Source organism: Nicotiana tabacum, chromosome 4, assembly GCF_000715075.1.
Source record: "Nicotiana tabacum cultivar K326 chromosome 4, ASM71507v2, whole genome shotgun sequence".
In the NCBI taxonomy this organism is placed as follows: domain Eukaryota; kingdom Viridiplantae; phylum Streptophyta; class Magnoliopsida; order Solanales; family Solanaceae; genus Nicotiana; species Nicotiana tabacum.
In genome coordinates, this window is record NC_134083.1 from 10,351,203 (window position 1) to 10,369,810 (window position 18,608).

The following is an 18,608-nucleotide window of genomic DNA, read 5'->3' on the forward strand; positions in this document are numbered from 1 at the left end:
AGAAGTACCACCCTCCTACTTTCAGTGGGTTGGCGTCAGAGGATGCCCAGGGTTTTCTTGAGGAGTGCCACCATATCCTCTGTATTATGGGTATTGCGGAGTCTAATGGGCTTGCTTTCACTATGTTCCAACTTAAGGGAGCGACTTATCAGTGGTGGCGAGCATATGAGTTGGGTAGTCCGGCCGAGGCAGCTTCACTCACTTAGACTCAGTTCTCATATATGTTCTTGAGGGAGTATGTTCCCCAGAGTCTAAAAGATGCATGGCGCGCAGAGTTTGAGCAGTTGCGCCAGGTTTCTATGACCGTGTTGGAGTATGCAGTCTGGTTCAGTGATTTGGCCAGGCATGCACCAGCCTTGGTTTCTACTGTTAGAGAGCGAGTCCGTCAATTTATCGAGGGGCTCAACCCTAGTATCATATTTAGCATGGCCCGAGAGTTGGAGATGGACAACGCATACTAGCAGGTAGTAGGTATCGCCAGGAGATTGGAAGGTATGTTGACTCGGGACAGAGAGAAGAGGGAGGACAAGAGGTCTCGAGATTCTGGCACATATAGTGGTACCCGTTCCCCAGTTGCAGCTCGTCATGGTAAGGTCTATGTGAGTCGCCCTGTTCATTCAGCACTTCCAGCGGTATTCCAGCCACTCCTAGGCCTCATGCTCCCTATTATCTACCGCCATTGTCTAGTGCACCTCATGCACAAGGTGTTTTCTGCGGTCAGTCCAGCCGATCAGGCTCGATCCATCCACAACAACCACGTCCTCCAAGAGCTAGTTTTAAATGTGGTGACACTCGACACATGGTGAGGGATTGCCACAGACTCAGGAGGGGTGCACCTCCAGAGACTACTCAAGCTCCACGTGCTCCAACGGGCCCTCATGCCATTGTTACCGCACCAACTACCACTCTACCTGCACAGCCAACTCGAGGTGGAGGTCGAGCAGGTATAGGTCGCCCTAGAGAGAGTTTATGCCAGATATTATGCTCTTCCTGCTAGGACGGAGGCAGTTGCATCCGACTCAGTCATCACAGGTATTGTTCCGGTCTGTCATAGAGATACATCAGTGTTATTTGATCTAGGCTCCACTTATTCCTATGTGTCATCTTATTTTGCTCTGTATTTAGGTATATCCCGTGATTCTTTGAGTTCTCCTGTCTATGTGTCCATACCTGTGGGAGATTTTATTATTGTTGATCGTGTGTATCGGTCGTGTTTAGTTGTTCTTGGTGGTTTTGAGACCAGAGCTGATATATTATTGCTCAGTATGGTAAATTTTGATATTATTTTAGGCATGGATTGGTTGTCTCCCTATCATGCTATTCTCGATTGTCACTCCAAGACCGTGATGCTAGCTATGTTAGGATTACCACGGATAGAGTGGAGAGGTGCTTTAGATTATGTTCCTACCAGAGTTATCTAATTTCTAAAGGCTCAGCGTATGGTTGAGAAGGGGTGTAATACTTATTTAGCATTCGTGAGGGATGTTAGTGTTGATACTCCTATCGTGGATTCAGTTTCGGTAGTGAGGAATTATCCAGATGTATTTTCGGCGGATCTTCCGGGCATGCCGCCTGATAGGGATGTAGATTTTGGCATTGATTTGTTACCGGGCACTAAGCCCATTTCTGTTCCACCCTATCATATGGCCCCAACAGAGTTGAAAGATTTAAAGGAGCAATTGCAAGAGTTTCTTGATAAGCACTTCATTCGGCCCAGTATGTTGCCTTGGGGGGTACTCCAGTCTTGTTTGTAAAGAAGAAGGATGATTTTATGTGCATGTGTATTGATTATCTCCAGTTGAACAAGGTTACAGTGAAGAACAGGTATCCATTGCCACATATTGATGACCTATTTGATCAGCTAAAGGGTGCGAGGATGTTCTCCAAGATTGACTTACGTTCAGGCTATCATTAGTTGAAGATTCGGGAGCCAGATATCCGAAGACTGCCTTAAGGACTCAGTATGGTCATTACAAGTTCCTTGTGATGTCATTCGGGCTGACCAACGCCCCAACAGCATTCATGCACTTTATGAATACAAACTCTCCATCATGTGACTGTTTTAGTAAGTATGAGTTTATTGTTTTCATATTTTATTACTGTCATACCTCCTTTATTTGGTACTACCTATACAGGACTTACCCAAGGATTGTCAGATATTGGATAAATGATACATGTTGCTAGAAGTTTTACCACTTCTTTTTTGACGACTTCTTGCATTGTTGGGTTTAGTCTCCTTTGGGGTTGGATTTATAATGACCCGACCGGTCGTTTTACTTTTAGATCCCTATTCCCCTAATTAAGACTCCTCATATGTGCCTTTACTTTTTATGACTTGTGGGGATTGTCGGTTCAGGTTTGAAAGGGTTCGGGTTGAAATCAGAACACTTAGTTCCTCAATAGTGGCCCACAATGGCCAAGTTTGACCTGAGTCAACGTTTTGAGTAAACGAACTTGGAACCGGGATTTGACGGTCCCAATAGGTTTGTATGATAATTTTGGACTTGAGCGTGTATTCGGATCGGGTTTCAGATGACCCGGGAGCGTTTCAGCGCTTAATGATGAAAGTTGGCGCATTGAAGGTTTTCAAGTTCTTTAAGTTTGGTTTGGAGTAGATTTTGGTACTATCGAGGTCCGTTTGGGATTTCATGCCTAGGAATAGTTCCGTATGGTGATTGATGACTTGTACATAAAATTTGGCGTCATTCCGAGTTGATTTGATAGATATCGGACGCGCGGAAGTGTTTCTAGAAGTTCTTGAGTTTTATGATTTAATTCATGGGTTTTGGCATACGATTCATGATTCTAGATGTTATTTCGGTATTTTGATTGTGCGAGCGAGTTCGTATAAAGTTTTTAGACTTGTGTGGATGTTTGGTGTGGAGCCTCGGGTGCTCGGGTGAGTTTCGAGCGCGTTCGGAGAGTGGGAGGAACTTCAGTTCTGCTGGTTTCTGGTATGGTGTTGCAGGTCTCGCAAATGCGAGGTTTTGTTCGTATTTGCGGACCTTGCATTTGCGAGGGGGAATTTGCATTTGCGAGGTTAGGAAAACACTGAGGGCTTCGCATTTGCGAACTTTTTTGCCGCTTTTGCGAGTTGCCCATCTTCGCATTTGCGAAGTTCTTGGTTGCATTTGCGACCTTGGCAGAGGTGGCCAATCTTCACATTTGCGATGCTTTTGTCGCATTTGCGAACAAGATATCGCAAATGCGACATCTGCGACTATGCAAGGGCTTTTTATTACGGGACTTAAGCTTCATTTTCCTCATTTTCCACTTGGCCTTAGGCGATTTTGAGAGCATTTTGTGGGGGAATTTCATCAACATCAAGATGTAAGTGATCACTATCAATTCTTTAGCTAAATACGCGAATCATAGGTAGATTTAGCATGGAAAAATTGTGAAATTAATGGGAGTTTGTGCAGAAACTAGGGTTTAGGTAAAATTGGGATTTGATCATGATTTTGGTGGTGGAAATTAGAATAAATTATATATTTGAGTTTGGGAGGTCATGGGTAACAATTATCTTCAAACATTTTCGAAATCCGGGCACGTGGGCCCAGAGGTAAATTTTAGGAATCTTCCAATTTGGGTTGGGTAATTACTCTAATAGCTAAATTATGAACTTTTGAGTGTATATTGATTAATTTATATAATATTTGGCTAGCTTCGGATTGTTCGGAACCAACTTGAGGCTTTAGAGTGAATTTGTGGACCGAACAGTGAGCTTTGGGATGATGTAAGTCTCTTGCCTAACCTTGTAAAAAGGAATTTACGCATAGGTGTTTTAAATTACTATTTGCTACTAATTGTGGGTGCTACGTACGCACGAAGTGAGGAGAGTCTGTGCGTAGCTACAAATTATACTTATGTACGGGTAGTTTTGGGACCCTGTTATGAAATACTTGTATTGTTTGCACTCTACTTATTAATTTAAGTGCTTAAGTTATATTGAAACTTGATAAAGGATTCGTAAATACCGAACTTCACTTACTTTGAGTTTTGGCTGGTTACTTGATCGTTGATAGAAATTGTGCCTCATTGTGTATTAGTCTTATGATAACCGTTAAATCAGATGCTCGTAGAGTATTCTCTCTTCTTGTGGAGCGGGCCGAACGCCTTGGCAGTATAATAGATGTATCTATGGTTCGCGCCGGTTGACCCTTGGTAGTGTACACATTATTCTAGATCGAGTCGTACGATCTCGGCATAAATCGTGCGTGATAATGCCCGGAGACTAATTACACTTGATATTGCTTTCATGACTTGAGAAATTATAGTTTACTTGATGACCCGTATTTGTTGAAGTTAGTATCTGCTAATTGGAGATTTTAAATGGACTTCTAGTTAAAGAATCACCTATTTACTGTTTGTTATTGTGTTATTATTATTGATATATTCCATGCCTATTTAGAATTTATGTGCTTTATTTATTGGCCCATAGTAAGTGTCGATGTCGACCCCTCGTCACTACTTCTTCGCGTTTAAACTAGATACTTACTGGGTACATGTTGTTTATGTACTTACGCTACTCTTCTGCACTAATCGTGCAGTATCTGAGGCAGGTGCATCTGGCAGTCATTCAGGCGCGCACCCCCGTTACCCGAGGCATAGTGATGAGCTGCTCTCTATGTCTGTTTTGCAGCCCCCGCAGTCTTTCTTTTGTATTTACTTTCTGTTTATCTTATTCCAGACAGTAGTATAGGTAGTTTTGTATATTTTACTAGTTGCTCATACACTTGTGACACCGGGTTTTGGGAATATTATAGTAGACACTTTATGGTTTTGAGTATTAAATTCACTGTATATATTCTCTCATTAGTTTATGCTTTACTTTACTATAATTTTCCACTAATCATTTTCTCAATAAATAAAAATCAACTATTTTGAAATTATTAAAAAGAAAAAATACATGACTAGTTCACCTCTCGCTTGCCTAGCGGCGACGTTGGGCGCCATCACGACCTTTAGGGGAAATTAGGTCGTGACAGGACTATTGGCTTATAATCATTCTCCATAAGAATCCTATGCATACAAATAGCTGGACTGATTCCTTTGATGTCAGCTATAGTCCACCCTAAGGCTCTTTTGTGTTTTCTCAGGACTCCAATCAATTTGCTTTCCTGTTCTATAATCAAAGAAGATGAAATAATTACTGAAAATAATTCAGATTCAAGAAACACATATTTTAAATGAGAAGGAAGATCTTTGAGTTCAATTTTTAATTGAACTCCTTCTTGTGAGACTTTCTCATTTTTTTGACTATTTTTCAATATATTTTAGCTTCTTCTCTAATTATGGGGTTATCATCACTTATGGTACATGACCTAGCCAAACATCTCTCCAATGAATCAATAATTAACTAATTAAGTTTGTATTCGTCTACAAGGTCATCTAGTAAGTCAATTTGAAAACAAGATGATGATGACTCATCGCCAGAAAATTTCATCATTTTCTGCATGTCAAAAATTACTCTTTCCTCATCAACTCATAATATTAATTGTCCTTGATGAACATCAATAATTGCTCTTTCTGTTACGAGAAATGGTCTACCTAAAATTAATGGCACCTCAGTATTTTCTTCCATTTCAAGCATTATAAAATCTACTGGAAATATAAATTTGTCAGCTCTAACAAGGATATTTTCAATAATTCCTTTTGGTCTCTTAGTACTTTGATCAGCTAATTGAAGAGACACACTAGTATATTTTATTTCACCAAGTTCTAATTTTCTGAAAATTTAAAAAGGCATTAGATTTATTGAAGCACCTGAATCACATAACGCCTTTTCAAAGTGAACACCTCCTACGGTACAAGGAATTATAAAACTTCCCAAATCACCAAGTTTCTGTGGGAGTTTATTTTGAAGTATAGCACTATTTTTTTCTGTAAGCTTAACCACTGGAACTTCTTCCAATTTTCTTTTACTTGACAAAATTTCTTTGAGAAATTTAACATAGAAGGCATTTGCGTTAAAGCATATGTGAAAGGTATGTTAATGTAAAGTTGCTTCAAAATATCCAGCAACTTTGAAAACTGTTTGTCAAGCTTTTCTCTTTTCATTTTTTGGGGAAAAGGGGAGAGGTAAAGAGTGATGATTTGTTATCAATTCATTTTCTAGTATATTTTCCCTTTATCCTTTTGTTCTTTTGGAAACTTAGATTCTATTTTATTCTCACCTTCATTTACCTTTTTCACTTTTTGTGGCTTTCTTTCTCTATCTGCATATGGATCATCAAGAGATTTACCTAATCGTTGAAAGATGGCTTTGAGGTATTCTTTTGAGTTTTTCTCAGTGTTGCTTGGTAGAGTACCTTGAATTTGTCCGTATATGAGGGTTGCTAATTGACTTACCTGAATTTCCAAATTCTTGATAGCTGAATGTTGACTTTCAACATTCTCGTCAATAGCCTTAATGAATTTGTACACCATGTCTTCAAAGCTTTGTTGATGAGCTCTGTGGGGCTGTTGCTGATATTGTTGAAAATTTTGTTGCTCTCTATTTTGATTTTGAAAACCAGGTAGTCCTTGAAACTGCTGCTTTTGATTAAAAAATCTTTGAGGATTTTCAGCACTATTAGGATTACTCCATTGGAATCCTGAATGTTTTTGTGCCGTGGGACTACCAAATGAGTAATTATTTCTATAACCAATCATATTTACATGTTCCTCATTTTGCATTGAAGCTTGACATTCATAATTTTGATGATTAATTTCACAAACATCACAATTCTCAAGTTGGGATGATGATTGACGTCACACCCCAAATCTCATAATAGGTCGTGATGGCACCCAACTATGCTGCTAGGCAAGCCAATGCATGAACCTCCACTTAACTATCCATTTAAAATTTTTAAAATCAGAAATTTCATTAAATAAATAGAATAAAATCTAGCACTCATAGAAAGCTATGCATTTCTTTACCAAATTTCCGAATATAAATAAATCATAAAGTGAAGTGATAACAATAACGTGAAATAAAATAATGACATCCACTAGGAACCCCTAAAACCCGGTGTCACAAGAGCATGAGCATCTACTAGAATAATACAACACTACCACAATATCTGTTCGGAATATAAAATAGACAAGATATAATAACTGAATAAGATGGAGACTCCGTATGCTGCGAATTGTAGCATAGAATGTAGCTCACCATAAAATCCCCTCAGTAGCTGCGACAATGCGCCAAGATGACCACCTAATGTACATGCCTCAGTACCTCGCTCTAAAATCTAATAACCGGCTCTAACACCTCTCTAACACCTCAAACCAATTCCAAACGATCCGAAACCCCTTGTTGTGACGAGAACGATGCCGCGGAAATCACCTGTCACGACCCAAATTTTCCTCCATAAGACGTCGTGATGACACCTAGTCTCTAAGACTAGGTAACCCTAACAACATGCGGAATAATTAAAATAACAATAGATATAAGTCTCAAACTCAACAGCTGTAATAAAACAACGTTACAAATCAGCATATACAAATCCCGAGACCCGGCGTATTACAAGTCACAAGCTCTAAGTATGATTACTGGATAATCCTATACATCATAACTATATATAAAGGATAATGAAATAAGAGATCTAGAGAGAGGGGGACTCCGAGGCTTGAGGACGCCGACAGGTATACCTTGAAGTCTCTGCAGTAGAATCCCAACTAATGCCTGAGATGGTAAGAAGTACCTAGATCTGCACAAAAAGATATGCAGAAGAGTAGCATGAGTACACCACAACGGTACCCAGAATGTGCCTAGCCTAACCTCGGTAGAGTAGTGACGAGGTCAGACAGGGCCCTACTGGAAATAATAAAAGACTGAACAAATGTAGACAGTGTAATAAAGATAGTAATGAAATGAAACAACGAACAGTATAACAAGATTAGCTACACAGAACTAAGTAAATAGTGCAATACAGAGAAAGACAATTAATAGTATGCCAAGGAAACAACGACCAAAGACAAGTACAAAAGAATGGGGAAATGTCAACAAGAGTCACTACCGAGGTACCGCCTCGTAGTCTCAAATCACAAAAATGAATCACGATCTTATATAACCGCGGGAGCCTTTACATTTAGTTTTGAAAATTAATTTTTCCCGAAATAGCATCTCACGTTTTAGCACACCTTATCTCACCGCATGGCTTCTAGTAGTTTCCCTACTAGCCACGCGTATCAAGCCCACTTTATCTCACTGCATGCATTTCAACACCCACACCTTATACCACCGCATGCGTATCAATATCACAACGTATCATAAATCGTACCTCAAGCGCCCAATATCACAATTTGCTAGAGAAACCAAACAATAACATAATTTCACAATAAGGAGCCCACGACTCAACCACAATATACACAAAGCCTCAATAATAATAACCGAAAGAATAACTCCATAGGATGATATTTCACGACTTAACATTTTGCCTCGATAGGAATCACGACCTTTGCAACTCAATACCAATTTCAACAAGAAGATATTCCAATAAATAGCAATTTCAAGTAAGAATTCGATAGTTAAATAATGAATACGGAATAAGAAAACAGGAATTTCAACTATACATGTAGAGCAATTAGCAAGTAAGAGATAAGCCAAGTAGACATGTGAAATTAGACTAAATATGATGACTATAACATGTTAAGGTAACTCAATTAAAGCATGAAAGGAATCTACATAGCTAAAAATCATCAATTTCCACATTTAGCCCGTATACACACTCGTCACATTACGTACACGGCTCTTACACATCACAATTATCACAAGCAACACCAATCCTAAGGGAAAATTTCCCCACACAAAGTTAGGCAAACCAGTTACCTCAAACCACGCTAAATCAATCCACTATAAGGCCTTTCCCTCAATTTTTCAACTCCGAACGGCTCGGATCTAGCTAAAATAATTTCATACTATAAATATAACTATTGGAAACTAATTCAAACAATGAAATTACGATCTTTGCAAAGAATTGAAAAATCGACACAAAAAGTCGACCGGGGCCCGCATCACGGAACCCGACCAAAATTATAAAATCCGAATACCCATTCGATATCGAGTCCACCTGTACAAGAATTATTCAAGTCCGGCCTCATTTCACCTTTCAAAACTCAAAAACTTAGTCTAAAAAGTTCTACCACTTTTCCCCAATTTTTCCAACTCCAATCCCTAATTACATGATAAAAACAATGATAGATTCGAGTAATTTAACCAAAATCGAGTTAGGAATTCTTACCCTAATGATCTCTCTGAAAATCCCTCGACATTTCGCCTCAAATCGAGCTCTCTAAGTCCAAAATGTGAAATATGAAATAAACCCTCGATTTCAAACTTAAGTTCTGCTGCCCAGTGATTTACACATCGCGGTCGCGGAAATCCATTCGCGATCGCGTAAACAAATTCTGCCCAACTCCATTCTACTCTTCGCGTTCGCGTGAAACCAAATGCGAACGTGATAACCAAGTTGTCTACACTTCGCGACCGCATCCCAGGCCACACGATCACGTAGCACAAGCTGCCTCAGCCCCCAGCCTCAACATTCCTAATACGCGAACGCGACCTCCTTCAGGCGTTCGCGATTTACTACAAGCCAACCTTCTGTGATCGCAGACTTCCTTTCGCGATCACATAGAGAAAAATTCCCCCGGTGCCAAACTACTCTTCATGATCGCATTATTCCACTCGTGATTGCGTATAAGGAAACCAGAAGCACAAGATTCAACAATCATCCATGTTCCGAAATGCGCCGAACATGATCCAAATTACACCCGAGGCCCCCGGGACCTCAACCAAACATACAAACAAGTCATAAAGCATCATACGAACACGTTCAAAGCATCAAATCACATCAAACAATACTAGAATAACGAATCGCACATCGATTCAAGCCTAGAGAACTTATGAACTTCTGAATTCTAAAACTAATGTTGATCCATACAAAAACAATTCTAATTGACTCCAAATTTTGCACACAAGTCATAAATGACATTACGAACCTATTCCAACTTCCGGAATCGAGATCCGACCCTGATATTAATAAAGTCAACTCCCGGTCAAACTTCCCAAACCTTCCAAACCTTAATTTTCCTAACTTCGCCAAATCACGCCGAAACGACCTACGAGCCTCCATATCCACATCCGATCGCGCTCCTAAGTCTAAAATCACCATACAGTGCTATTGGAACCATCAAAACTCCACTCCAGAGACGTCTTCACCAAATCCAAACTACAGTCAACTCTAACAACTTAAACCTCAAACTTAGGGACTATGTGTCCTATTTCACTCTGAAACTCACTCAAAACCAAAACCAAACACCCCAGCAAGTCACGTAACTACAATATAACATAGAGGAGGCAATAAATAGGGGATCGAGGCTAATACACTCAAAACGACCGGCCGGATTGTTACATCCTCCCCCTCTTAAAACAAACGTTTGTCCTCGAACGAGTATAGATACATACCTGAAGTGGTAAAAAGATGAGGATACCGGCTGCGCATATCATGCTCGGTCTCCCAAGTCGCCTCTTCGACTGGCTTACCCCTTAACTGAACCTTCACTGAAGCAATGTTCTCCGACCTCAACTTTCAAACCCGCATGTTCAAAATGGCCACCGGCTCCTCAACATAAGACAGATCTTTGTCCAACTGGATTGAGCTGAAATCCAACACATGAGACGGATCATCGTGATACTTCCGTAGCAAAGAAATATGGAATACTGGATGAATTGCAGCTAGACTGGGTGGTAGTGCAAGTCTGTAAGTCACCTCTCCAATCCTCTCAAGAATCTCAAAAGGTCTGATATACCTAGGGCTCAGCTTGCCATTCTTCCCAAATCTCATAACACCCTTCATGGGTGAAACTCGGAGCAAGACCCGCTCCCCAACCATGAATGCAACGTCGCGAACCTTTCGATTTGCATAACTCTTCTGTCTAGATTGGGCTGTGTGAAGTCGAACCTAAATCAATTTAACCTTCTCCAAAGCATCCTGAACTAAGTCTGTACCAAATATCCTAGCCTTACCCGACTCAAACCAATCCACCGGAGACCGGCACCGTCTACCATACAAAGCTTCATATTGAGCCATCTGAATGCTCGGCCGGTAACTGTTGTTGTAGGCAAACCCGGCAAGTGGCAAGAACTGATCCCAAGAACCCCCAAATAATGCTGCCTTAAGTCCTGATACATCTTCGCGGTACCCGGATAAATGGAATACAGTGAACTGTGGGCCTCCTTAAGAATCAACTCACGTAGCCCATCCACATTGGGCACACATAGCCTACCCTACATCCGTAATACACCATCATCTCCAATAGTTACCTATTTGGCATTGCCGTGCTGAATCGTGTCCTCGAGGACAAGAAGATGGGCGTCGTCATACTGACGCTCTCTGGTGCGATCATAAACAGAAGACCGGGAAACCACACAAGCCAAAACTCGACTCAGCTCAGAAACATCCAATCTAACAAACTGGTTGGCCAAGGCCTGAACATCCAAGGCTAATGGCCTCTCTACTACCGGTAGATATGATAAATAGTCCAAACTCTCCGCCTTGTGACTCAAGGCATCGATCACCACATTGGCCTTCCCGGAATGATATGGAATGGTGATATCATAGTCCTTAAGCAATTCTAACCACCTTCGCTGCCGCAAATTAAGATCCTTCTTTTTGAACATATGTTGTAGACTTCGGCGGTCAGTATAAACCTCATAAGGGATATCGTACAAATAATGTCGCCAAATCTTCAAGGCATGAACAATAGCTGCTAACTCAAGGTCGTGGACAGGATAGTTCACTACTAGAAATACAGACTTTTTCCAACAGAAGAATCGGTAGAAAATCAGTGTGAAATTTTAATATTCCCACGATATTCCCAGGGGAGATGCTTAGTGGGATTATGGCTGGTTGGAAAATAGTTTCCCAGGACATTCGTGGGTAATTACCAAGGAGTTTTCCACTGAGGGCTTCATGAGAACTTGGTGGGGTCACATAGTGTATTTTTCCACGAACATCGTGGGAAAAGTAAGATAATATAATAATTTAATTTTCTTAAGTTTCCCACCGAATCTGTGGGATGTATTAAAAATAATTTAGATATTTTTTTATTTTTCACATGGAAGCAGTGGAAAATATTCGTAACCTGAAAATAAACATATGAACATTCCCACGAAAATCAGTGGAAAATATTAAAATTCTGAAAAAAATATTCACAAAATTCCCACGGAGTCGGTGAGAAATCCGTGGGAAATCTGAAAAATATTTTCATGGCCAAATTTGTTTTTAGAACTATACCACCTGCCAAACAAAAAGTACAACCAACAATACAAGACTAAATACAATTAAGCATTCAAATACCAAATTCAACATGCAATCCAGTTTATTTCATAAACAACACCTAATTCAATCCATTTCATAAACAACACCTAATTCAATCCATTTCATAAACAATATCCAACTAAACAGAAAGTAGAACAAAAACTCAAAAAATCAAGCATTCAATATTCAACATCCAGCTACCATCCAAGACAAACTAATACAAGAAACTAGTCCTTAGTTATCATCAGATGCTGGAGAATGGGGCATAGGAAATGCACTAGATACTAAGGGGGAGTTTATCTGAGACTTGAGACTTTTAACATCACTAGTGACAAGTATTCCATAGTTATCATCAATCGACTGATTTTGAATGAACTCCTCCAAGCTTCGTTTGAAAGTATCATGTAAAAAAAATATAATTATTATAAAAGTAAACTTTATTAAAGAAAATTTATGCAAGTAAATATATTTATTTCTCAAACTTTAAAGTGAAACATACGAAAAGATAAAAAGCTTAGCAGTCTGGCTCGACTTAATCATTTTAATATGTTTAAAAAATATCTAATGTATGAAACTTACTCGCATATAGATAATGTATTAGTACTTCTAATGGGAAAAAATTACTGCACCATCTCTTTTGTAAAAATCAATACCCATAAGCTAACTAATAGGCACCACTGGCATATGCTCTCAGTTAGGTTCTATCACCTTCAACTTCTAAAGAACCAAACACCTATAAACAAAGAAAATCAAATGGAAATTTTAAGCTAAGACAAGAACTCAAATGATAAAATCATTCTCAAATAGACACATTCAAGCACCTAATGAAATAAGCCATGAACTCATTAATTTCTCCTCTTTAATTATGAAAAATATTAGTAACTACTCTTTTTCTTTTTTCTTTTTTTAATTCAATTAAAAGCTATATTTTTAGATTACTGTGAACAAACCCAAACCCACCCTCATTCATGTACTTTTAAAAGAATCTGAAAAATATTCCAAAAAGATATTCCAATATAAACTTAGACATTACTTTAGTAACTATATCATAAAAAATATGGCATAATTCAAGGAAACTCTAGTTTTAGAAGGTGTTTGTCTGCGGTCCTAGCAGGATTATGCTTGCATTGTTAAATCTGTAGCTACTTTTAAATAAAGACTACATTATTTTATAGTTCTCAAGGAAGAAAATATTCCTCATTTTGACATGGGCAACTTAGAAAGCTTTCTAATTTCTCCATGTTTGTGAAGAAAGCGTGTAAATACATAGCACCAATCCATATAAAAAAAACAGACCTGAAAAATAGACGAAACTAACAAGAATAAACCAACTCAATATCGTCTTTTAACAAATTCATTATTTCTAAGATGAAACAAATAAAGACTTAAGTTTAATTAGAATATAAATGCACAAGAGAACAACAATAACTTTTTCAAACCTAGGGTTTAAAATAGCAGAAAATTCCTAAGTTTCGAAAAATCAAAATCGAAAAAGGAGTGTGTGTGTGTGTGTGTGAGAGAGAGAGAGAGAGAGAGAGAGAGAGAGAGAGAGAGAGAGAGTGAGTGAGTGAGAGAGAGACTTACCTAAAAATTGAGTGAGGTGAAGAATTCGTCGTTGGAGTGGAGAGACAGAGGGAGAAAACACGAAATAGACTAAGAGAAAACTAAAAGGTTATGTGAATAATAATAAAACTTTCCCACTACTCCCGTAGAAAATCTCCGTGGGAAAACTTTTTAATAAAGCACAAAAATTCAAAATTCAAAATTTTTCGTTCACACAGAATCTGTGGGAATATTTGAAAACGTTTTTTTTTATTTTTCCATTGTTTTCCCTTGGAAATATTTTTAGTTTTATATAATTATTTTTTTAATGACTTTTCCCACCGAATTAGAGGGAACTAAATTACGCGCATTTTTGCGCAAAAAAGGTTCCCACGAATAGTCAGTGGGAAACATTATTATTTATTCGTGGAATTTTTTTTTTTACTTTTCCCATTGAATTTCGGTAGGAATTGCCACTAACAATTTTTTCGTGGGAAAATGCTGTGTTTCTAGTAGTGGTTCTTCTCATGCACCTTCAGCTGTCTAGACGCGTAGGCAATCACCCTACCGTTCTGCATCAACACCGCACCGAGACCAATACGCGACGCATCACAGTACACAATATAAGACCCCAAACCCGAAGGCAACACCAAAACAGGGGTTGTAGTCAAAGTTGTCTTGAGCTTTTGGAAGCTCTCCTCACACTCCTCGGTCCACCTGAATAGAGAACCCTTCTGGGTCAATCTAGTCATAGGTGGTACAATAAATGAGAAACCCTCGATGAATCAACGGTAATACCCCGCCAAACAAAGAAAACTCTAGATCTCAATAGCTGAAGACGGTCTGGGCTAACTCTGCACTTCTTCAATCTTCTTCGAATCTACCTTAATCCCCTCACTCGACACTACATGGCCCAAAAATGCCACCGAATCAAGCCAGAATTCACACTTTGAAAATTTTGCATATAACTTCTTTTCTCTCAAGGTCTGAAGCACGGTCCTCAGGTGCTGTTCATGATCCTCCTGGCTCCGGGAGTACACTAGAATGTCGTCAATAAACACAATGATGAATGAGTCAAGAGGCTGGAATACACTGTTCATCAAGTGTATGAATGTTGCTGGGGCGTTGGTGAGCCCAAAAGACATCACAAGGAACTTGTAATGACCATACCAAGTCCTGAAGGCAGTCTTCGGGATGTCTGGCTCCCAAATCTTCAACTGATGATAGCCTGAACAGAAGTCAATCTTGGAGAACACTCTGACACCCTGTAGCTGATCAAATATGTCATCAATACATGGCAATGGATACCTGTTTTTCACTGTAACCTTGTTCAACTGGCAATAATCAATGCACATGCGCGTAGAACCATCCTTCTTCTTTACAAACAAGACTAGAGCACCCCAAGGTGATACACTGGGCCGAATGAAACCCTTATCAAGTAACTCCTGCAATTGCTCCTTTAACTCCAACTTGGTGGGGCCATACGATATGGAGGAATAGAAATAGACTGAGTGCCCGGTAACAAGTCAATACCAAAATTGATATCCCTGTCGTGAGGCATGCTCGAAAGATCCACCGGGAATACATCTGGATAATCCCTCACTACTGGAACTTACTCAACGGTAGGAGTATCAACACTGACATCTCTCACATATGCGAGATATGCATCACATCCCTTCTCAACTATCTGTTGAGCCTTTAGAAATGAGATAACCATGCTAGGAACATAATCTAAAGTACCTCTCCACTCTACCCGTGACAAACCTGGCATAGCTAACATCACCGCTTGGCGTGACAATCAAGGATAGCATGATAAGGCGACAACTAGCCTATGCCCAAAATAACATCAAAATCTACCATACTGAGCAACAATAGATTGGCTCTGGTCTCAAAACTACTAAGAACAACTAAACATGACAGATACACACGGTCAATAACAAGGGAATCTCCCATAGGTGTGGACACATAGACAGGAGAACTCAAAGAATCACGGGATACACCCAAATATGGAGCAACATAAGATGATACATGGAGCCTGGATCAAATAAGACTGATGCATCTCTATGACAAATCGAAACAATACTTGTGATAATTGAGTTGGATGCAACTGCCTCCTTCCTAGCAGGAAGAGCATAATATCTGGCATGGCCTCCCCCTCTAGGGCGACCTCTACCTGCCCGACCTCCATCTCTAGCTGGTTGTGTAGGTGGAGTGGCAACTGGTGCGGTAACCATGGCCTGAGGACCCGATGCAATATGCAGATCCTGAGTAGTCTGTGGAGGTACACCCCTCCTGAGTTTGGGGAAATCCCTCACCATATGACGAGTGCCACCACACTCAAAACAAGCTCTTAGAGGACGTGGCTGATGTGACTGGCTCGGACCTGATTGGCTGGACTGACCGCTGAAAGGACCCTGTGCAGGAGGTGCTCTAGACAATGGCGGTGCATAATGGGGAACCTGGGGCATAGGAGTGACTGGAATGCCGCTGGAAGCTAGAAATTCTGAATGAATAGGCGTCTCACATAGCCCCTACCATGACAGGCTGAACCACCGGTTGAATAAACACTTCATCGTCTAGAACCTTTTACTTAACTCATTTTAGAAGAAGAATCGCAACACAATCATCTTCCCATAGTCGTAAAAGACATAGAACTCAAGTCGTGGTCTAAACTGCCATAACTCTTTTGGGTCCCATTTACACATAATCAAAACCATCAGAATCAAATTACGGAGGCTATCAAGCCCGCACGTACAACCACAAATCACCTGTATTTCCTTACCATACAAAAAGGAACTGATTGTTTCCTTAACCATGCCGATCCAAACCACTACTAGACTGACTCAGCTTCTTCCGATTTCTTCTTGACTCGCCTTCATAATCAATACCTCTATTCAATTACATAATATATCCCAATAAACACTCATCCTAAGTGACTCAAATCACGAGACCACGTTGTTTTAATACCCATAATCCATTTCATACCCTCCTCATGCAGTCTATAATAACTCCAACTCATACACCTGCACTGATTAGATATTCTACGAATCCGAAGTTGTTTCTCCCATTTTTCTAACACTGCACCGCAGACCCGTTGATAACATAGAAATGCTTTAAGTACCTTTCACACTCTACTACAAAACCCAATCCTCAGCCACATAACCAACCTGAAAATCCTTAAGCACCACACCTAAAATCTCGAATCTACTAGCACCATTATTGAGAGTCGTCCACTCTAGTCCAGGCACGATTATTTAAATAAACCACTAGTGCTCCATTAGCACATGGGAACTCTAATGAAGCAACCGAGAGAATACTTTCCCTTGTACATCACATCCATCAAATCCCCTGCTCAAACTACCCCTAATGTTTTCTTTCCTTAGTAATAAATAATCCACCAACGTACCGATAACCCGAAACTGCAAAGGCACATCACCACGTGAACCAATCATAGACGGTAAGCTCCCCCACTTAGCTTTAAGCCACAATCACATAAATTCAGAACCCACAATGATTCCTCCTCCTCAATTACCATGATCTCGCACCGTTGCTTAGCCAAATTTCTCATAAGTTCTTGTTGCACTAATCATAACACATCCCGAATTATCAGCCACAATCGCACACTCAACCTCCTGATAGTCGTACCATCTTCTTCAAGCGATCCAAGCTCACATCGTAGTACATACATCTCATTGGATTGAATGCAAAACTCTTTATATGAACTTCATTAAGAGTCATGCAACCCCTAACCTTCTTATAGGATATAGCCCACATGTGTAACCTCATACCAACATCCTCCAACGGCATAGCCATAACCACGTCCATTATGAAATTAGTTGATTCTCCTAGGTCCACACTCATCCGCCATCTGCAAGAGTCCGTTCATCCAATAATACGTTCCAAAACTCGAAGTCATGTTGCATCCCAAAATGAATAATCAAGCTTACACACACCTCTACGTTCCAAGAAAACTCTTCAAATCACATTCAAACTTCCTAAGCAAACTACTCGATCTCTGCTGCTCATAATTGACCTGGTAACAACTCATCTACCATGGGAAATAACCCTTCATGTCCTTCCTTATCCTTCACTACTAAAATACTACCTCGAATCATAATCCATCTTTGTAGCATCCAAACTAACGAATTTCCACCAACTCTAAGCCTCCATAAAGATCATCTTTCTCGAGCCATCAACACTAGAAACACTGATTTAACCCTGAAGCTACCATACACCGCCATCTGTAATACCCGCTTCTTAGGTACCATTTCACAACAGCCCACCCCAAAGGCAAACCAATGAAGAACATCACACGGACGAGCCTAAATGCGTTCAAACAAAGACGATGACATTACATCACAAACAATAATTCCACCAAGTTTGAAAATATCTAATCTCGCTACTCCGTCAACCAAAGCCTGAACATCTATAATCTGATTACCTCTCCTCCGCTGGAATTAAATGTCGAATCTCTAAACCATGAACCGAGAAATCCTCCTCTTAGGACATTCACGGTAGCGACACATAAATAAGCACCTACTATTCACACTAGCACTACGTGATAACAATGCATGAACATCACAATACACTATACATATCCTCGAAACCATAGGCAACTCTAACACTGGGCTGACACGAGAGAATATCCCTCCACAAGGCGACGATAATAGTCTGTCCGAATACGCAGGGAAAAATATCCTGCACCACATCTGAAGCACCACTACAACTCATCGATGCCCAATTGATAACAAGCACTCAACA